Raw genomic sequence first — 18,683 nt, forward strand, 5'->3', positions numbered from 1 at the left:
TACAAAGATATAAGCATTAACATTTCCATCTACTCCAGTTTTTTTGTTGTGTATTGTCATCTTATTGACAATAGCTACTATATAGAAGAAGTCAAAGAGCCCCTCAGAAGAATATTGGATAAATAGACATGATACCTTTATGCAATGGGATATGATTCATCTATAGAAGGATGGAATTTTTTGTCATTCACAGAAAAGAAAGAGAAGGATCTTGGCAATGACTTCTACCAGGTGAAAAGTCAGAAGGAGAAAATCAAACTGATATAATCTCACCACTGTATACAATATAAGGCTAGGAAATCTATGAACAGACAAAACAAAATGAAACGACAAACTAGAGGACACTGATGATATAATAAAGCCTAAAAAGAAAGGGGTTCAGAAGGGAGATAGTGTGTGTGTGTGTGTGTGTGTGTGTGTGTGCATGCGCACATGCATGCAGGTACACAAAATGTACTAGTCACTGTTAAAAGCAACCTCTGAAAGAGTCTGAGTGATAAGTCACAGAGCAAGTGAATCTGTGCTAAGCAAGTCCCTTGTAATGGATTCGTTAGTGCACAAGACTGGGTGAAATCTCAGGCAAGAGAGTAGCACTGAGGTTTCCTACGGCAGAAACTATTGGCAATGCAACAACTTGCTCCATTCTCTGCATCTCTCTCCTTTCTTCCAAGGATCAGCACTTTCAGCCAACTCCTGCTGCTCTAACTCTCAGGGCATACATAAGTGGTGGGAAAGAGCTGGAATGTTGACATGCAGGTGAGAAGAAGAGTTCTTCTGATCCTCTCCCTGGACTGGGGCCTCTCATGGTCAAGCCCTCCCCATGAGCTCTGTGGTCTGTGTGTATATATGATTGCCTGGCTGGGGGTGGTTCATGTGACAGTTGGGCAATATTCAGAACCCCCATCACATCACATGGAGATGTGTGGTTGGCACTCGTGTATGTGATACACCACATGTAGGTGAGAGCTGTTTTTTTTTTTTTCTCAGCTCTGGGATGTTAGCTGCAGTTGTCAGACTAATGGAAGAGTCAATTCAGCATCCCGAGTCAGGTATAAATAAAGAAAATGTTTTAAATATAGCACTGCAGGAAAAATAGTGGTTTTGTGGACCTGGAGCTTATAGCTTTGTAGAAATTTTTTAAGGAAAGGATGGAAAATTATAAATACAAATTTATGTTTGAAAGAGGTTATTACTATATAATTAAAAAGCCACAATAATTTTGAAAGCAAACTAATACCTTTGGGCATGACAAAATCACACCACCACCACCACTATGAAAATGTTTCTCTCTCCATTCTTGAACTTAATTCTCTCTGAACACCTCTCCACATAAGAAATATCTTATGATTTCTCCCTAAAGTACACGGAGATAACCCAGCCATTCTTTAACATGCTTGGCTGAGCCCCAAATGAAACACATTTGGTTTTTATTGATAGCTTTCTTGCTTACTATTGATAGCAACATGTCAATAAGAAAAAAATATATATTGTATTTGCGATGTTCAATGCTTATAAATCAAGTCTAGTCTTGACAAAAATCAGCTATTTATGATTAGATGTCACTGTGAATCAAATTCTCTGCTCAACATGTTTTTGTTGCTGTCATTTATTTAGAACACCATGGTTGGTATTTGGGGGTCCCTCCTGGTAGTTCTCTGGGGACCATGCAGTGCTGAGGATTGAAATTGGGGCTCCCACATACAAAGCCCGGGCTTGTGAACAAACTTCCTATTCTGCTGAGAAGTTCAACTTTCTAGTGACAGGAAACAATATCCTCAGTCTAGTAGCTGATTCTGGACCATTTGTGTCTGGTATTTTTGGAAACAGCTGCTTTCAAATAGTATACCATCTGCTCAAGTTGACATATGTTCTCTGGACCCCTCTCTGCCATGAAGCTAGGGGTGTTTACATACTGTTTACATACTGTGTGTGCTTACATACAAAACAGCAACCTAACTACCCACAGAAATAACTGAAATCATAGAAATAAATCTTACTAAATCCAAGATAAATTCCTTTTCCCACATTGAGTTCCCTAAGCAGAACTAGGGGATAATCCCTGGACACTGCAAGGTGTGACCTTTATGTTTATTACATTTCTAAAAATACATGACTTTGAGAATTTCTTTTTGGATGTAGCTCAGTGATGATCCTTAGAATTTAAACTTTGTGGGTTTCATGGGGACCTGGTTCTGCTCTGAAACCATCACCTTCTAGTATGCAAAGTTCTCCAGTGACTGGAGGTTATGGTCGCTCCTTGGCTGTTCAGGTCCTGTCAGAAAATTGAGCATTCTATGCTGTCTCTTGCAGACATCAGAAGCTATGTGCTCTCTGGTGATTAGCATCCAAGGGTATTTGGTTATTTTATTCTCCTTCTCAACCCAGAGTATTTATGAAGATAAAGTTGTGAGTTTCATGTTTCCTCCAAGAGGCATCTCAGCTATCAGATAAACCAACAGCAATAACATGATACTTGGGTGAGCACCAATAGGCCACAGATATCTTAGTCATATATTTCTGTTGCCCAGGAAACCCAAATGCATGATTAACCTGAGGAAACCCGAGGGTGAGAAGGATCAGGCTGGCTGGAACCATCTCCTGGCTCACAAGGACACTTATCAGTAATGCCCCACTGAACACTATTGTCCAATGTGGGCCATCTCTGTTACATCTTTGTCTTTTATTTTAGTCATCCAGAGGAAGGGCTGAGACTTGAACTCAACTTTGGAACCCTGACAACTTTGTTGTCCAAGGACTCAAGTTAGCTGACAATGCTTGTAAATTTAAATGAGGTCACCAGCTGAGGAAAGTCAGATTAGATTATAATTCTGATTTCTCTCTGCCAAATTGGAGTAGAATACCAACGTTAGAAAGACATCTCTCCACATCTGGGAATAAAGTATTTCTCATCACATTAAATTATGCTGTTGCTCTCTGGCACATCTGAAGTTTTAATGGGTAAACATAGTGATCACATATATACATACATGCTAATGTGGGTATATGGATACACATAGTGTTCTTCTTTAAATTTTAGCAAAAATAATACATTCTTTAAGCAATGATTACCCTTCCAATTTAAACTCAAGTTCTTTTGTCCTGAATAAAGAAATAAACCACGATGATGGATAAGAACAGAGAAGGAAACCTAAAGATGCTTAGAGTAGCATTATTTTTTCGTTTTTGGGTCACACCGAGCTTTTTGGGATCACTTCTGGCTCTACACTCAGAAATCGCTCCTGGGCAGGCTGAGGGGACTATATGGAATGCCAGCAATTGAACCAGGGTCTGTCCTGTGTTGGCCACATCTGTAAGGCAGATGCTCTACCACTGTGCTATCTCTCCGGCCTCTAGAGTAGTATTCTTCAACCTCTTTGTAAATATGCATTAGCATCTATCCCACATACCTGTTCACAGACAAGCAAGTTATAACAAGGTGGCTAACAGTGGTTTTCAAGATTTCTACACCTGTGTACCAGCACTGGTTCATGGATCAGTGACTAAAGACTACTGGCTTCTAGCATAGAAGGAACATTTTCTTATCCATGATACAGAATTCTTGTGGCGATTTTATATGGTGGAATATCTTGGGATATTTAATAACAATGTAAAATTAGTACATAGCCAATCATAATTATGTTTATATTTTAAAATTTTTTATCTCTCCTTAAATGAATATTGACTTAATAATCTATGCCTACTTAGAATTCTTATTTGAAATAACATTTAAATAGATTTTCTAGAAATTCCATGGTAGCCTTTTTGTTCTAATTATTCCATTAAGTTGAATGTAGTCTTCTAAAAATGCTTTACTTTGGATCAATGCAAATTTTCACAAATAGTAGATTTAAATATAATTTTTATTGAAAAAAGTGATGAAGGCTGCTCTAGATATATGCATGGGAAATTATGAATAACTCTAGTGGAATAAAATTGGGATAAAAATTTATTTATGTTTACCTTCCCCCTTATTTTAACCTACCTTTTAAAAATTATATTGATAATGACATTTGTTCATAAATTTCTATTAGACTTTCCCCCCATATATTGTAGATAATGTCTTATAGATGGTGGTAATTTCCTTTTTCTCTCAAATATTTATTTTTATTTTCTACATGAATTATACAGGATTAATATTGAAAAGAAAGAGAAAAATATCTCCAGTGATGTTCATTTATTGCCAACTTCTACTTTGAATATCTATGAGTAGTTAGATATCCAAAGTTTAGTTAATAAACTTTGAATAAACAAAAATCACATGTATGAAAACTGTGACTTATCATTAATAAACATTCAAATATGGGTAGTTTTATAAACAAAATAGAAACGTTTCCATTTATATTTTGAAAATTGGACCTTAATAAACAAGATTTCCACTAGACTATGTTATGATGTGATACCCTAGCATTTCTAATAAAGATGAAGCTTTAGAAACAGATCAATTACTCTGAACTGTGAGACTATTATAATCCTGCCTCTGAAACAATCCAGGGTCTTGTACCTGTAAATACTTCTTAAGCCATGGAAATCACAAAGTCCAAAGTTTCTTTGACAACTGAAGATCAAGGATACAAACCAAAATGAAAAGCAGACCTAACATCTGATTTTTCATTCTAGGAAGGCTTAGCCTCTATTTCATTTTATGTATATTTTAATTGACTTAGCAGGCCTGGCATGAGCTTACCTCTTACCTATTTGATAAAGGGGGTCTAAAGTCAAAGGGAAATCATAAAAAAGTCAAGCACTAGTGCCTAACTCTGGGGCTTTTAAGCTGGAAATATATTCAGGTTTATTGCAAATATATTCAAGAGTAACTTCCACTTTCAAGGTATTACTTCAGAGCAAAGAGTGTTCTTTGGTATAAACATCAATTTTTAAAGGCATAATCAGGGAACCTCTTTGTAGTAAGAAATACTGAATTATTGAAATGCAATCATGAGTTTTGCAAATTTCATTGATGTAGTGAAAATTCCTTTCCTTTTAAATGGGGGAGGTCGAGAGTAGTGATCCCTTTTCTTGATCACTAACCCTAAAAATCTATCACTCAATTAAACAAGATTAAGACCCCAGAAAAAGAAGTAGAATCAGACAGGTTTTCTTCTTATACTTTGTAATTCTGGACCATCATTATTTTCTTTCAAATCATAATTCTCTAATATAATTTCTGGTCACTGGCCAGTCTAATTATTCTAAAAAAGACACCACCAAACATAACAAGCAACTACTTAGCACTGAGATGAACCAGGATAAATCCAGAAAAGCATCTGATGTGTTCATTCCATCCTCATTCATTTCACTTTGAAAATGGATTTAGTTGTATATTGTTAGCATATTCCTTAGAAAAGCCCCCATCTGAATTTTCTTTATAGTGGTTAAAAGGTAAAGGGGGGAGGGGGAATACCTTATTTCTGTTCCCCTGATAGCTTTTTTTCCATTTCAAAATTCCACTAAAAATGTTAAAAAGCTCTTGTTTTTGACAGGCAATGTGGAGGCAGATACTGAATGTGCATTTTTCAGACAACAGAACCCAAGAGGCTTGTGTTGAATAAATCTCCAGGATTGTCTGAAATGAATTATTTGGAATAAGCCATTATTCCTCCCCATTCCCCAACACCCTGGTCTTGAGTATGCAATGTCTCTCCTTTCCGAAGGATGGAGAATATTTTCTGAAACCATTGATAAAGCAGAGCTGATGTGGACAGAGATCATTAGAAAGAAACATGCCCTTCATAAAAGCTGCACCAACATTCATCCTTGGAAAATGAGTGTGATTTGCTGTGATATATTTGTGTTTGCTTTCTGATGTGTCTCTGAGTGCTGGCTGCATTGCTCAATGGAGAGTCAAAAGTAATTGTCCAGGAGGAAGGGATGGAGGGAAGGAGGGAGGGAGGGAGGGAGAGTCAGAGAGAGAGAGAGAGAGAGAGAGAGAGAGAGAGAGACAGACAGACAGACAGACAGACAGAGAAAGACAGAGGCAGAGAGACAGAGGCAGAGAGAGACAAAGAGAAAGAGAGACACACAGAGACAGAGAGAGGCAGAGAGAGACAGAGACATACAGATACAGTGACAGAAAGAGAGAGACAGAGAGAACTGCTGGTAATATTGATCTCATAATAATAGGACAAAAACTTTGTTGCCTATCTGAAATAAAATTCATTCTAAAATTACTTTAAAATATAGTTAATATTATAAAAGCACCGAATTGAAAAATTTTGCTCATCAATTGTATATTATCAGTTTTTCTCCCTAAAGGTTTTCTCATATAGAGATTATTTATCTATAAAGTTTAAGAAAAAAATTTATTACAGGAACATTCTAAGGAGGCTAACTTACAAACCTGTTTAAAAGCATTGCACAGAGTGCAATTTTAGTGGGAGCACAGCAATTAATTTTAGGTATAAAATATGAGCACTGTAGATATTAAGCATACAATAAGATTACAGAGTGAACTGATTCTCTTTTGAAAATATAACTCAAATCTTTTGAAAATAATGCAGAATATTTATAAACTTAAAAGCAAGTCAGGACTCTGTTAACCTGCAGAGACAAAAATTTCATGAATGGTTAGACAAGTCATTAGCTGATTGTTTTTTCCATGAATTGTTTTCCCACCATGTGTAGTGGACCTTAAAGCTGTTTAGCTTTCCCCAAACACTTTTGGGGTATATGAACTGATCTCCAAAATATATTTTTTAACTTTTATTTATTTTTCTCCCTTTCTTTCTTGTTGCTTCCATGATTGACGGTCACACATTTTGAATTGCAGTGCTCACAGACATGGTGGCCTTTAGGGATAACTGCTAGCTCTGAGCTCAAAAATTACTCCTGGCAGGCTCAGGGGACCTGTGATGCCAAGGATTGAACCAGGGTCAGCCATGTGCAAGGCAAACACCCTACTTCTGTACTATCACTTTAGCCCAAGCTAAGAGTATTTTATGTTTAACACATTTTATTTCATAGTCAGTTAGCCTTCTAGGCTGTTAGACTGTTATATCAAAGTCTCAAATATGAGTCTAGAGCCAGGAAGATTTTTGTATAACTTTATATTGAACATGTGTGTAATATTTCATATTAACAGTGATGTAACATAAGCAAAACATCTATAAACCAAATCAAGCCTTTGATTTATGACACAATCTATTTTCAATACTAAGGGGATTAATTACTGGAATACCATGTCCTCCTCATATAATTAGAATATATAGAGTTCAGTTATGGTTTATACCTTACTAATAAGTAGACGTTCTGCTTTTGGTTTTGAACTTCAGTCCTATTAAATGGCGGTAAAATAATGGGGATCTAGAGACTATGTTTTACAATTGTGTGATATTGTATTTAGAAATAGGAATATTATCACATTTTTAAATGTAATGTTGTCAAATAAGATCATTACTTTTTACAACTGTCTGGTTAAAAATAGTCTTCTAGATGAGGAAATCTTTGCAGGCTAACAATTTAGAATCAACAAGTTGGTTTTTGGTTCTGCACAATAACTGAGACTTTAGATAAAGTTGCTATATCTTAAGTATCTAATAGATAGAATAACATATTTGTGTGATCTTTAATACAAAGAATAAACTGTAGAATACTACAAGGTCAGGGATGATATTGATAGATTAATAATGGCAAAGTAATGGGGGTGAGCCCTACACTACTTCAGAAAATTGGTAAACCTTGAAACAAACAATTAGACATAAGATACTATATGTTTTCCTGCAAGTTTTTTTCTGGAAGAAAGAAATAGCTTGAAGAAGGAATCAAAGACCATAGAAAAGCTGGGAACATACAGCAGAAAAGGGGTGAACTGGAGATTGTTAATAGATGAGGTCATGGTAGCAAAATTGATTGGAGAAGAATCCGACAGTAGAACTCTTTCTCTTGGGACATGCTTTCTGATTTTCTATAATTTATTCTAAACACAGAGTAATTGACAAATGCATTCTGGAAGCAAAAGAATATAAAAGTTTTACCTAACACCAATGTATAAATAATAAATCTATTTACTGAAAGCTTGGCACTTCTTAAATTTTTAGCATGAACCTGAAACAAGACACTTTTCAAATATCAATTCATTAGACTTCAGGATAATCCTTGAAGTCAGTTCTGATGCTCTGGTGATGAGGATTAAATGGACAGATGCTAAGCATTAAAATGAACTTAACAACTTCTCCCAAAAGTTTGTAATTAGAATTATCTTAATGAAATGATCTCTGAGCTAAATGAATGTAATTTTTAATCAAGAGCTCTGTAAGTCATTGTTGGTAGTGAGAGCACCATGGCAGGAGCTTGAAAGCACTTAGAGCTGAAGTTATTTGTGAATTCAGATTTCATCATTGTATCTGAAGATATAATCAATCATCTTGTGGTGATTGTGATATTTTCCACTTGTAAAGAAGCTTTTTTGTGTGTGTGCTTTTTGGGCCACACCTAGTGACACTCATGGGTTAATCCTGGCTATGGGCTCAGAAATCAGTCCTGGCTTGGGGGACCATATGGGACGCAGGGGGATCTAACCGCGGTCCATCCTAGATTAGCATGTGCAAGGCAAACACCCTACTGCTTGCGCTACCGCTCAGGCCCCAAGAAACTATTTTTGTTGATTTTTTATCTGTCTTTCAGAATATGCCTAATTGATGTCAGACAGCAACACTTGGGGAAGAGATTTCTCGTGAGCACTTTTTTTTTTAACCACCCAAGTATTAAAAATTATTATAATGTGATAAAATCCATTGAGTGTTCATATTCTGATTGACTTTAGCTAATCATTTAAGAATATCTACCCATTTTTTACAATAGTTATTTTCTCACTGTGCCAAAGTCTTGCTGCAAATCTTATCCTTCATAAATAGGATTTTTCAGAAATAGTTGGAAAAGATTCTCTTACAGTCACTAAAAGACACTGATGCTAAAGGAGAGGAAGATGATGACCAGCTAAAGCTCAAAACTGACTTCCATAATTTATGTTATGTAACTTAGGGCAGTTGGAATGAAGGAAAAGTGGTACACTGGCTTTGCTTTATTACACATCAGCTGATGGCTACATCAGCTGCAAAAGAGAAAAAGGCCAAAGATTAATATCTCCTGAATATTAACACAGATAATGAAGAAATAAAATTGTCTCTCATATTAGATTTTATATTTTTGATAATTGCCACATTAACAGTTTTGACTTTTCCTAATTTTGAAAAAACAATTGTTATAATTTAGCCAATTAAAAGAATTATCAGTCAGAAAGTGTTCTATAAAGTAATGATAGTAATTAAAATTTATTTTTATTTTTTAAATTGTATTTTATTGAAATGATTGTGATCTACAGAGTTCCTTATAGTTGAATTTCAGATATACAATTAATCAGGGTCCTTCCCATTACCAGTGTCAACCTCCCTCCACCAATGCATACTATACCATCACACTTTGTCCCCTGGCCTGCCAGTATACAGGCATCTTTAAGTTTAGATTGTTAAAGTTTAGGTCCTTTGATTTTTATTATCATTGACTTTGAGTTGGATATTTAGTTCTGTCCTTATTTATTTCCCCACCAATGCATCCAAGACCACTTGTCCCTTAGCTCCCACCCTTTCTTTATTTTTTTTCTTCTTAGTTTTATATAAAAATGCAGGAATATGTGGTCAAATGAAGCAATTCATGCATGACTACTATTTTTTACAAATCTATAATTAGGCAAATATTAGAAGTATATTTTAGATATATATTTTTAAAGAGGAGAATAATATGAATGTCCAGCTTTTAAAATATCCTTGACAATTATTGCAATTTGGGTATACAATATATTAAACTCAGTATTTGGGGGAATTTAGCTGTGATTTAGTGCACTTTGTAGACATAAATAATTGAAGGTAAGATGCTAAACTGTAGGGTGGATTGTGAAAGAGGAGCTATTGCACTTGATACTTTTCAAAACTAAAAATAAAAGGTCAAAATAGATAAAAAAATATGTTTGAGGCTCAAGAGATGGCCACAATAAAAATGCAGAAATAACATATAGACTCTGCTTCTAGACACTGGGCTCCAGGTCAGGTTCATTCTGATGGAAGAACCTTTCTCTACGAAGATGCATTAGGCACAGTGATTTGTCAGGAAAACGAGCCCCACTAGAATCCACTGATGGTGACTCGACTCTAACTCTGAGCCTGCTATAAGATCTGCTATTACTCATCCCATAGTTTTCAGACATGGGATATTTTCTCCACTTTAATTTGATTTCATCCTTCACGCAGAGCCTCTGTGTTGACTCAGATCTGTCCCCTGTTTCCTTGTTTTGTTTTCAGTGTTGTGAAGAAGCTTTGCACAGTGGCATTCTGCCAGCATTCAAATTCATTAGTCCACATTACAAATCAGTTTCTACTAGGATCTGACTGAAATCTTAAAATGATTATCCTGATGAGTTGGAAGCCACCCCTTGATCAGGAGAATTGATGAATGTCGGCTCTGCTCACAGAGACCAGACTTGGCCACAAAGCTCTATTTGGAAGTTTGCACATATTATAAGACACATAAAAAGGAAGCATTTGTCTTTATTGGAAATTGTACAGAGTTAGAGATTCTTTTCACATATACTTCAAATACTAATTTGTCTCCAAGGATTCAAGGAAAGAATGTGATTTTTGACTTCACAAGAGTCTTTGAAAATGAAGGAAGATTTGCCTGCGCAGTTGAAGAGGCAATAGGGATGAGTGCTGAGAACAGAGAATTTGGAGAAGGACCTGACTGAGTTCAAATCAGGGGGCTTTTGAACCAACTGTCAAGTTTCTTAAGCTCTTGGAAATTCTGGTTCTGCATCTATAAAGTAGGGATGGTAATGAATGCTCCATAGAGCAGTGAAAGCCTTAAATGGGGCCATACATTATTAGCAAGATAAAATCAATACTGAACAAACAAAAACACAAACAAAATCAAACACTATTATGGGGGGGAGAAATTTACATGCAATTCTAAGAAATGTATATGTAGCTTTTCTTCTCTTTATGTAAGCTATTCTGGTCATATTTGGTATTGTTCAGGGAGATTTGAGAGCTAAAGCCAATAAAGCAATAATCTAGGTGTAAAAATTACAGGAAGGAAAGCCCGAGACCTGCTGTTCTTGAGAAGTGGAGATAAGGATAGGGGAGATGGGTGTGAGGTCAGTCATGGACCATGTGGGATGATTTTTCCCCTTACAGAAGCAAAACCAGCCACTTAAATGAGGAGATCAACACCCAGCTCTATGATCTCTGTGACCTTGTCGAACCAAGAGAGATGGGATAAGGTGATGAAACAAAGAGATAATTTTTTTTAATGCCTTAGAGTTTATATACAGATTGTACAAAGAGAGACAGTACAAATATGTAGTAGAAAGGGAGTAAGTGAAGTGGAGGACAAAAATCAGGTAAAAGGTAATTGGTAAATATAGGGGTCAAGGAATTCTTGAGTGGTCATTGACTGAGAGGAGAAAGGGAGGGAGTCCTTAGAATATGAAGCTTCTGGTCCCAGAGAAAGAAAAGAGCCCTGGAGGTATATCAGACAGGATGCAAAGTGCCTGTGAAAGGAAGCAACTACCTTTTACCCCTACTGGTGAGGCTGACCTTCAAAATGATCCCGGAAGTAAAAACTAATAGATTTGCATAACTTGATGTTGCCACTAAGTGTGTGGATATTTGTCACAACAGCCTATGAAAAGGAAGACATAAATGAGTCACTCAAGCTGAGCTCCACAGTTCTCTCCCAATGGAGCCATAGTCAGTCACTCTCTCAAATGTCACCTTTCTCATCCTGACCTTTTTCCTTCCTTTAATGCTCTGTCTCTAAGTGTGTCTCTTCGGTGCAGAAGGTAATTTATTTAGGTTAGTGTTGGAGGTCACCTTACTTCAGTCACATCTTCCCCAGCCCCTTGCTCACCTCCATAACAAGAAACATACAGAAACCACTGGTTGTGCCCAGTACACTCCCACATCCCATGAATTCTCCAGCCACCTGGTGGGCCTGGCTTTTCTAGTGCTCAGGACCCCAACTCCTTATTGCTCATTCTTACTGGCATTCTTTCAAGTTTGGAGGACATGTCATTACTGGCTCGTTGTTGGGAATTTTTCAGGATTATTTGTCACTTTATTCTACTCTAGTGTTTTCTGTGGGTTTAGGGTCTTGACAAATCCTGGAGATTCCCATCATTGTCTCCTCCCAGAATCTTTTAATACCATAGTATTAAAATACATTAAACAATTGGAGATGGAGTAATAGCAGACCAGATAAGGGGTTTGCCTTGCATGTGACCTACTTGGATTTGTTTCCCAGTATTTCATATGGCCTCCAAGTTACCAGAGTAAGTTTTGAGTGCAGAACCAGGAGTAACCCCTCAGTGTGGTTCCCCCCAAATAAGTCTTCTTTAAAATACAAATCTGTGAATGGAACCTTCTTTTTCCTTAAAAATATAAACAGGTTTCTGATAAACACAGAAAAGATTAAAAAAATCAAAACAACAAGAACAACAATCTTTAGGCATTTATTATAATATCTTTATTTAAACACCATGTAAATAAATTACAAACAGATTTATAGTTGGGTTCCACTTATATAAAAGAACACCCCCCTTAAGAAGTGTAACCTTCCCCTCACTAATGCCCCATATTTTGCTCCTCTCCCACTGCTGCCTGTATTTGAAACAGGCAATCTATTTTTCTTATTGACTACTATTTTCATAATAGTTGTTCATGTAGTTATTTCTCTAATTGCACTCACCACTCTTTGTAGTAAGCTTCATATCATATCATGGGCCAGTCCTTCCAGCCCTCATCTCTATTGTCTCTGGATATTATTACAATACTGTCTTTTATTTTTCTTAAATCCCACAAATGAATGAGGCTATTCTGTGTCTCTATAACACTTATTTCACTTAGCATAGTAGTTTACATGTCCATATATGTAAAGGAAAATTTCATGACTTCATTTTTCCTGATGGCCGCAAAGTATTCTATGGTGCATATGTATGACAATTTCTTTAGCTATTCATCTTTTGTCAGTCATCTGGGTTCTTTCCACTTTCTGGCTATTGTAAATAGTACAGGAATGAATATAGGTGTGTATAAGGCATTTTTTGTATTGTGTTTTTGTACTCATAGGGAATATCCATAAAAGTGCTATAGATGGATCATATGGAAGTTCAATTTCTAGTTTTTGAGGAATCTCTATATTGTTTTCCATAAAGGCTGGACTAGACAGTATTCTCACTAGCAGTGAATAAGAGTTCCTTTCTCTCCACATCCCCACCAGCACTGATTGTTCTTGTTCTTTGTGTTGTGTGTGAGTCTCTGGAGAGTGAGTTGGTACCTCATTGTTGTTTAGATTTCATGTCCCTTAATGATTAGTGATGTGGAGCATTTTTCCATGTGCCTTTTGGCCATTTGTATTTCTTCTTTGAGAAAATGTATGTTCATTTCTTCTCCCCATTTTTTGATGAAGTCAGATTTTTTTATTGTTAAGTTCTGTAAATACCTTGTACATTTTTGATATTAGCCCCTTATCTGATGGGTATTGGGGTGAATAGTTTCTCCATTCTGTGGATGGACTTTTTATCCTTGTCACTATTTTCTTTGAGGTCAGAAGCTTCTTAGCTTAATATAGTCCCATTTGTTTATCTCTACTTTTGCTTATTTGGAGAGTGCTGTTTTCTCCTTGAAGATGCCTTTAGTATCTATCTTATGGAGTGTTTTACCTACATGTTGTTCTATATACCTTATGGTTTTGATCTGATATCAAGGTCGTTAATTCATTTGGAATTGACCTTTGTGTATGGTATTAGTTTGAGGACTGTGTTCACTTTTTTTTTTGCATGTGGCTGACCAGTTGTCCCAACACCACTTGTTGAAGAGGCTTTCCTTGCTCTATTTTGCATTTCTTGTCCCTTTATCAAAGATTAATTGATTGTATGTCTGGGGACATACATACATTCTTTGAAATACTCCAGTTCATTCTACTGTTCTGAAGGTGTGTCTTTATTCCAATACCAAGCTGTTTTAATGATTTTTGTTTTGTAGTACAATTTAAAGTTGAGGAAAGTGATGCCCCCTATCTTCTTTATCCTAAGGATTGCTTTAGCTATAAGTAAGTGTTTATTTATTGTTCCAAATGAATTTCAGGTGTGTTTGATCCACTTCTTTGAAGAATGTCATGGGTATCCTTAGAGGAATTGCATTAAATCTGCACAATGCATTGGGGAGTATTGCCGTTTTAATGATGTTAATCCTTTCAATTCATGAGCAGGGTATTCATTTCCTTTTCTTGTGTCCTCTTTTATTTCTTGAAGCAGGGTTTTTGTTATTTTCTTTGTATTGGTCCTTCACCTCTTTAGTTAAGTTGACTTGAAGGTATTTAAGTTTCTGTTTACTAATGTGTTTACTAATCATTATTGGTGTAAAAGAAGGATGGTGATTTTTGCTTGTTGATTTTGTAGCCTGCCACTTTGCTATATGAATCTATTATTTCTAGATGCTCTTTTAGAGTCTTTAGACTTGTAGAGTCTTTTTTTGGGTGTTTTAGATATATAATCTGCAAACAGTGAGAGTGTGAATTCTTCCTTTCCTATCTGGATGCCCTTGATATCTTTTTCTTGCCTTGCTATAGCAATTACTTCTGGTACTATGTTACAAAGGAGTGGTGAGGGGAGGGGGCTCCATAAGAGGAAAAGCTTTTAGTTTATCTCCATTGAGAATAATATTTGCCTTGTTTTTGGGGTAAATGGCCTTGACAATATTGATAAAACTTTCTTTCATTCCCATTTTGTTGAGCATTTTTATCATGAATGGGTATTAAACATATAGAATGCTTTCTGTATATTTGTTGATATGATCATATGGTTTTTATTTTCTCTGTTGTTAATATGGTGTATTATTATTATGGTTTTATTATGCTTTTTTGGGGGGGGGACACACCTGTTGACACTCAGGAGTTACTTCTAGCTATGCACTCAGAAATTGCTCCTAGCTTAGAGGACCAAATGGGACGCTGGGGAATCAAAACGTGCTCTGTACTAGGCTTGAGCTGGCAAGGCAGACACCTTACCTCTCCGTGCCACTGCTCTGGCCCCTGATTAAGTATGTTAAACAATCCTTGCATTCCTCAAATGAAACCTACTCAATGATGGTGTATGATCTTCTTAATGAGGTATTGGATCCTATTTGTCAGGATTTTGTTGAGGATCCTTGCATTTGTATTCATTAGGGATATTGGTTTGTAGTATTTTTTGTTGTTGTTGTTTGTTTTTATCAGCATCTCTGTCTGGTTTTGGTATCAAGGTGATGTTAACTTCATAAAAACTATTTGGGAGTGTTACTGTTTCTTCAATTTCTTGAAAGAGCTTGAAAAGGATTGGTAGTAGTTCCTCTTGAAAGGTTTGAAAGAGGGGCTGGAGCACAGAAATAAGGCTTTGCCTTCCATGTACCTAACACTGGATGGACTTCAGTTCAATTCCTGTCATCCCATATGTCCCCTGAGCCTGCCAGGAGTGACTTCTGAGTGCAGAGCCAGGGTAACCCCTAAGTACCACCTTGAGTGATCAAAAACAAGCAAACAAACAAACAAACAAGCAAAGGTTTGAAAGAATTTATTTGGGAATCTATCTGGGGTCTGGGCTTTTGTTTTGGGGAAGATTTTTGATTTACAATTTTAATTTCCTCAATAGTGATGAGTCTGTTTAGACATACTATATCATTCTGATTTAACCATGGGAGATTATAAGAGTCCAAGAATGTATCTATCTATTTATTCAAGCTTCTCATGTTTTATGGCAGAGAGTTTCTCAAAGTAGTCTCTGATTACCCTTTGAAACGCTATAACAGTGGTCCTCAAACTATTAAATAGGGCCAGTTCACTGTCCTTCAGACTGTTGGAAGACCAGACTACAGTAAAAACAAAAATTATGAACAAATTCCTATGCACACTGCATATATCTTATTTTTTTTAATATAAATTTTTATTTTGATCATAGTGGCTTACATATTGTTGACAATAATATTTTAGGTACATATTTACATAAAATCAGGGGGATTCCCATCGCCAAATTGTCCTCCCTACACCCCCGTTTCTGTCCTACCTCCCTTTTCCTTTTCCCTCACCCCAGGGCAGGTAGAATATGTGGTCTCCTCTGTATCTAACCCACTACTTAGTAGACTTGCACCTGTTTGGTCTTAATGCCTCCCTTATTTCCCCCTCTAACTGGAGTCAGGACTAGCTAGTTCAAGTTGCATGGTTTTGTTTGAAGGAGAGAAAAGTAATAAACTGGGATAAGAGTTTATTACCCCAAAATTGGGCGGAGTCCCTCTAAAGGCTCTCATCATCAATTTGGGAGATGGAGAAAAAGAAGGTGAAACACTCCACTAGTACCAAAAGAAGTGTCAAATATCCAGTGAGGGCTCCAGCTATATCGATAAGCACCACACAGAGCCAACAAAACAAACAAACAAACAAACAAATAGGAAAAAAAACAAAAACAAAAACAAAAACAGACAAACAAAAATCACGCCATGGTCTTGAATTGAGAAACATGGCATAGCACATAACGAAAGAGAAGAGAGGAAGAGAAAAAAAAAAAAGAAAAAAAAAAGTATAATTGGGGACTACACTTTCAATAATTACACCCAGAGAATTCGACCAAAATAGATTGGTAAATCAAAAATAGTAATAACAATAATAAATGAAGGTAATATATATATTTATATAAAAAGTAACCAAGGTTTTGCGCTTTTTGTATTTTTCTTTTTTCCCTTCTGCCCTGGCACAGTAAATATTGGGGTCATTCGAAAAAGAATTCACTTGGCCTAAGAGATATGGGGTTTCTCCGTCCTTGGAGCATACTGTCATGGGATCAACTCTAGACTTTGCTCAGGATCCTTTACTTTCTCGTTGGTTTTTTTTTTTTTTTTTTTTTTTTGGTGTGTGGAGGACTTCTGCTCTGTGTTTAGAGGTCTCAGTATCTGCACAGATCCTGGGGTGGGACTTATGATGAAGTCAGTCTTTGTGGTTCTAGAGGTTCTGTTACCTCAGTGTCATTTTAGTCCATCTTCTGTGGTTGGTGATCTTGGTCTTTGCACTGAACCTAGGGTGGCGCCTAGGATAGCGTCTTACTTTGTGCTTCCAAAAAGCCCCATTCCGTTACTATTGTCTCTGCCGCACCTTTGGGACTGGGGATCATGATTATTGTGCAGGTCATAGTTCAAACCCTAAACTAGGGCTTTTTTATTGGGCCCGAGATGTATACAGTCTGGTCGTGGATCTAGCAGCCAGTCATCTGTAAATCCCAATCTTGGTTTTTGGACCTACCAAAGGGTGGCGAGACTTCTGTTTTTGTCTTGTCGTTAGTTGATAAGGTAGGCTAATCTGCTCTAAGGTCAAGCTGTTCCGCATTTTCCTCGTTGTCAGGATATCATGTTAGAGCTGGGCCTTGTTGTTGGTCTCATCGTATTAAGGCCGTCCCGGATGGAGTTTGTTTCCTGGAGTTGTTGTGAAGAGCTGTGCCCTTTCTATGTCGGGGATCAAGGGTTCAAGGCTGGATGAATGGTATCTAATCACCTGAGGTCTAATTTGATTCCACATGACATATTTTCAAGGCAGGAGATATCCCTATATTTTAAACAACTATGAGTTCCTATCTCTAGTAGATAAGAGCTCTTTTTTTTTATATGTAATATTTCCCCTTTACTTAGTGTGCCTTTGCAGAGGGAAGTGGTGTTACATTATAATGTCTGTGTATTCGTGGGTGGACTGATGGGGTAACAGACACAGGTCACGTATCAAAAAACGAAGAGAGAAAAAAGAAAAAAAAAGAAAAAAAGGGGGGGGAATTAAAAATGTATGTGCTCACAAATATATATGTAGGATGAACATTCAAAAAAGATAAATAAATAAATTAAAAAAAAAAAGAAATAAAGTGAGTTAGCAAAATTTTTAAGGGGCCAAAGTGGTGCAAAAGATTACCTTACATTTGGGGGAGGGCAGGTTAAGAGGTGGTGTATTACAGGTCTTATGCCTATGTTGGAAGTACAGTTTTCCCCATTGTCTTTTGAGTTTTTCTTGTGGTGTGTGGGTTCCCAGGCATCTTCCTAACCCACCCCCTGCCCTTCTTCAGATTGGTAAAAGTTTGTGGCAGGGAGGTCTTGGAAGAGTTCTTGCATTGGGGAAACTTTTGGATCTAGGCCCGGTTTCAAGGAGTAGTCCGCGTTAGGGGGAGATGGCAGGGAGGGCCTCGCAGTGTGAGTCCACAGGGGGGTTGGCTGTCTTTTCTTTCAGGAGATGAGGTGTGGGTTTATCTGGGTGTCCTCTCGCCTGGGAGCTGGGTACTGGTTCGTTGGGTAGGGGGTCGATCTTGATGCCTAATAGAATAAGGACTGGGGGTGAAGAGTTTTAATATGGTGGGAGATCTGGATGGGATTGAGGGGTGAAGGGATAGTTGGATTTCCGGAGGGGGGAAAGGGGAAGGTATATGGGAAGGGTTTGAAGGGAGAGAAAAGAGAAAATAACTTCGAGAGAAAAGGGGGAGAGAAAGGGAAAAAAGTAATGCGCAGAATAGAAAAAAAAAGTAGTGAGAAGAGAGGAGAAAATGGCAAGGGAATGCTGGTTTGATTGAATGTGTTCGAAGAATAGAGCCTGTAGTTTAAGTCTGTACGTCTCAGGTACTGCTTCAGTGGTCTGACTGGTCT

The sequence above is a fragment of the Suncus etruscus genome, chromosome 3 (assembly GCF_024139225.1).
Source record: "Suncus etruscus isolate mSunEtr1 chromosome 3, mSunEtr1.pri.cur, whole genome shotgun sequence".
Classification (NCBI taxonomy): domain Eukaryota; kingdom Metazoa; phylum Chordata; class Mammalia; order Eulipotyphla; family Soricidae; genus Suncus; species Suncus etruscus.